This window comes from Cebus imitator, unplaced genomic scaffold (genome assembly GCF_001604975.1).
Source record: "Cebus imitator isolate Cc_AM_T3 unplaced genomic scaffold, Cebus_imitator-1.0 Scaffold818, whole genome shotgun sequence".
Taxonomy (NCBI): domain Eukaryota; kingdom Metazoa; phylum Chordata; class Mammalia; order Primates; family Cebidae; genus Cebus; species Cebus imitator.
Window position 1 is genome coordinate 15,412 of NW_016108133.1, and position 4,880 is coordinate 20,291.

The window sequence follows — 4,880 nt, forward strand, 5'->3', positions numbered from 1 at the left end:
CACATGCACATGTATGTTCATTGAAGCACTACTCACAGTAGCAAAGACATGGAATCAGCCTAAATACCCATCAACAATAGACCAGATAAAGAGAATGTGGTATGTATACACCATGGAAGACTATGCAGCTGTAAAATAAAACAAGATCATGTCCTTTGCAGCAACATGGATGGAGTTGAAAGCAATTATCCTAAGCAAACTAACACAGGAACAGAAAACCAATTATGCATGTTCTCACTTATAAGTGAGAACGTTAAGAACACATGGGCACAAGGAGGGGAACAGCAAATACCATGTCCTATTTGAGGATGAAGCATGAGAGGAGGAGGAGGATCAAAAAACTGCCTATTGAGTACTATGCATATAACCTGGGTGACAAAATAATCTATATACCAAGCCCCTGTAACACACAATTTACCTGTGTAAACAAACATGCACATGTACCCCCAAACTGAAAATAAAAGTTAATGAATAAATAAAAATGGTTAAAATGGTAAATTTTATGTTATGTATATTTTACCACAATAAAAAATAATATGTAAAACAAACTCCAAATTGTATTTGTAGAAACTCAAGTATCTCTGTGGCTCCCTAAATTATCCCTAAGGTTCTGAGTACAATTTGAAAACCACAGTCCTATAGGATAAATACAAATACTTGGCCATGACATATGAGGCCCTTTATGATCTGTTCCTAGCTGTCCCTGGCCTCATTGTTTATCTCTCTCCATCTCATAATTTGCATTGTACTCATATTGAACTACTTATAGTTCCTAAATGTATAGTGTTCTCTCACAAACATGTGCCTTGGCATATGCCACTTCCTCTGCCTAGAATGCCCTTTATGCTCTTCTTTCCTACTCTTCCCTCCTTCATTATTATTGTCCTAGTCATCCTTCACATTTCAGCTCTAACTTCAATTCTTCTCTGAAGCTGCCTTTTACCTTCCCAGGTAAAGTTTAACACTCTCTCCTAAGAGAACCCATCTTAACCACGCATATCTCTTCCTCTAACATTGTATTTGCAATTATTTATTTGTTTGTATCTCTCTCTCCCTTTAGACTATGAACTCATTGAAAGTAGGGATTTTGACTTTGTGTCTCTACTATGTAGCACAATGAATAAAGGATTTGGATGTGTGGGGTGAATAAAGAGGAATTATTCAAGATGACTCAGATTTGCTGTTGGTTAGGTGACAGGTTAGATGGTTAGACAATCGAAACAAACAGTGCTGGAAGTGGAATAGGTTTGCACAGAAAAATAAATTCTGTTTTGTTCAGTGCTTTGTGCAATGCCACAAGGGCATTGTCCACTAGAGGGATTTAGTAGGTAGTCATAATACAGATTTGGACATCAAGAAAGAGTTCTGGCTTGAACATATATATTTAGGGAGTCATTAGCATATAAGTATTTATTGGAACTCTAGGCATGGCTGAGATCCCACAAAGAGAATGTATATGATAAGAAAAGAGCTTAAGACAGTTTCAGAGAATATCAACATTTAATGGGCAAATATAGAAAGCATATCCCATAAGGTAGACTGGGAATGATTGAGAATGAAGGACACGGTAATTGCATGGCTCTGGAGAGGAGACTTGAGAGTCCAGGAGTTCTGTATACTATATAGATTTTCTACCATCCCAGTCTTTTTAACCCCAAGGCTCTCCTGTTTCTGCAGAACCTGGGGCCAAGTGAGCAAATTAGTTTCCTTTCCTAGGGCACTGAGATTAAGACTCCATGGACTTTGGACCCATACTGCCTACATTTGCATTCTAACTGCCACTTATCAACTGTGTGACCTTGGGCAAGTCACCTAACTTCTTTGTGCCTCAACTTTCATATCTGTCAAAACAGGTATAATTATAATGTCTACTTTATAGGACTTGTGAAAATTGAATTAGTTAATATGTATAAAGTACCTAGAACAGTGCTATAAACACTGCATAAACTTAGCTGTTTTTATAATTGTCATTATCATTATTGTCCCTCTGCAGACACTTTAAGGCTTATTCCATCTTGCTAAGTCAGTTATTGCTTCTCAATCTGTACTCTAAAAATATGTTGAAACCTTGTACCTACTAAATTTCCTTTCCATGTGCTCTGTGATCTGGTGGGTTAGTACATTTTTTATTCCTTTTAGTGATGTCTTAGGAGGGAAAGGAGAGATATGCTGGTGGTCAGTTTCCTATGTTTGAGTAGAATTTCCCATAATGCTCTATATGTTCTTTTTATATACAAATTTATTTGAAAGCCCATTCCTATGTAGCTACGTTGATATTTTATTAGAATAATTTGTGACTAGATAATCTGGAGTGCAGTGGTGCACTCTTGTCTCACTGCAACCTCCGCCTCCTAGGTTCAAGCAATTCTCCTGCCTCAGCCTCCCGAGTAGCTGGGACTGCAGGTACGCGCAACCATGCCCAGCTAACTTTTGTATTTTTTTAGTAGAGACGGGGTTTCACCATGTTGGCCAGGATGGTCTCGATCTCTTGACCTCATGATCCGCCCGCCTCGGCCTCCCAAAGTGTGGGGATTACAGGCGTGAGCCACCACGCCCGGCCATCATTTTATTTTTTGAAAGGCTTCTTTTTTTTAGTTATTTTCCCCTTTAGACATTCTGTTCCTGGAATCCTATCTTTTTTCCTGATTTTTAGAAATTATTTTCTTAAAGCCTAGGACACTGATATCTGACTATGTTCCTTGGTGCCCTTCCATCATATTCCTATCATTTTACTTCTATGATCAATTCTTCCTTGTGTGTCAACTTGAAGGCCAAAACAGCCATTTTATTCTTCACTTGTAGTATCTTTTGGGTAAATAAACAGTCATCAGAGTAGATAAGGGATTTATCAAGTACTCTGCTTTCAGCCTAATGTGACTTAGTAAGTATCCAGATTATCCAAGTTTTTCTACTCTGTTAATAATAACTTACATATAAATAGCCCTTTATGAATTGCATTTGATTTTTATCCCATTCCCATTAGGTAAGAACAGTATTGTCTTGTTTTATGGATAAAGGAAAGTTTCAGTGGCTAGTTCAATATTATACACACTGGTAAGTGGCAGAGGCAGAATTTGAACTAAGATTCTCTCACTCCTAATCAAGTGCCTTTCCTCCTCTATTGCCTATCACTAGTTGCCTCTGTCTAAGTTTGTGATCCATTTCAGTAACAGATCATTCCCTTTCTCTTTGACCAGGCAGACCATCTATCATACCATACTTCTGTCTTTTACCCTAATTTACTCAGTCATGCTACCTGCTTTAGGCCCATATATATTTTCTTCACATGTAGAGCAGGGTTTCCCAGCTGTGTCACCATTAATATTTTGGATTAAATAATTGTTTACGGGAAAGGAGGCTGTCCTGTGCATTGTAGGATGTTTAACAGCATCTTTGGCCTCTACTCACTAGATGCCAGTAGAACACACACCAACTCCTAAGTTGTGACAACCAGAATGTCTCCAGATACTGCCAGATGTCCCTTATGAAGCACAATTGCCCCCACTTGAGAACCACTGGATATAGATCTACTTCATTTCTATCCTACCTCATTTTTCTTTTTTCTTACAAATACACTTTTCTGTTCCAGCTGTAAAACCCATTGTAATGTGCCTCCATGATAGCTGTGAAGTTACATTTCTCTTTTAAAGTTAAAATCTCTCCTTTATTATTTATTTGTTGCCATAGTGAACAAACACCCAAAGGTATTGAGTAGTATTTTTTACTCTCTCTTTACTTGATCTGTTCTCATTCTTACAGAGAGAACTACTTCATTTTTCTTCATAGCTGTCCTTAATCAGAACTTTCAAGTCTCTGCAAATATGTTATTTCCCATCTTTGTGATATATATTCCATCTTTGTCAAGAATTTATCATTTTAATGTCTTAACAACAGGAAATCAAATCCTGTTTTGTGGTGATTTGTTTCTAGAGAAACATTCATGTCTCTTAGCTCCTTTCTATTCTTGAGCCCCAACTCTCATTTGAAGAAGAAGGAAAAAAAACACCCACTTTATCCTTAAGTCTATGGTTCTTGCTTAGATCATTGCCATAGATTCTTCTCGGGGTTCACCTGTAATTTTGTTTCATTCCTATATGAAACTATAGATGGAAGTTTTGCTCAGCAGCTTTGAAAAACCTCAGCAGTCTCTCCTTTACGTCCAGATGGGATATGGGCCAATAAAATAACACAGTGTTCTGTTTGGCTAAAAAGGGAAGGGAAGGAAAGGAATGGACTAACTAACAAAAGATTTAATACAGATATTGGCAGGCAGGTTCGATAAATCTCAGCAGGCTTTCCTTCACATCCTAGAGAGGATAAGCAGCACCCATTCCAATTGGTAATAAGAGGAAAAGAAAGGGATAATTGAGAAAATTATTTTTGTTTTAGATTAGGGAGATATGAGCATGTGTATAGGCTGAAAAGAAGGGATTAGTGAAGGAAAAAATAAATGGAAGATCTAAGAGAGAGAGAGAGAAGATAAAGGATCAGGGTCCCAGAGAAATTGGAGGGAATAGAAATAGAGGCAGAAGGCAGGACCTTGAAAACAAAGGCAGCTATTTCCTCTGAAACAAGGGGAAGGATGAAGCAATAAGTAATAGCAAAAGAAAGAATGTGAGGAGAGGAGAGGGGAGGTTGGGGAGCCCTTGTGGATAACTTTCATGTCTATAAAATATTTGGTGAAATCCTCTACCAATAGAAAGTGAAGATAGGTTTATATTCTTAAAAATGATGGAAACCATCGTTCTCGGCAAACTGACACAAGAGCAGAAAATCAAACACCGAATGTTCTCACTCATAGGCGGGTGTTGAACAATGAGAACACATGGACACAGGGAGGGGAGCACTACACACTGGGGTCTGTTGGGGGGAAATGGGAG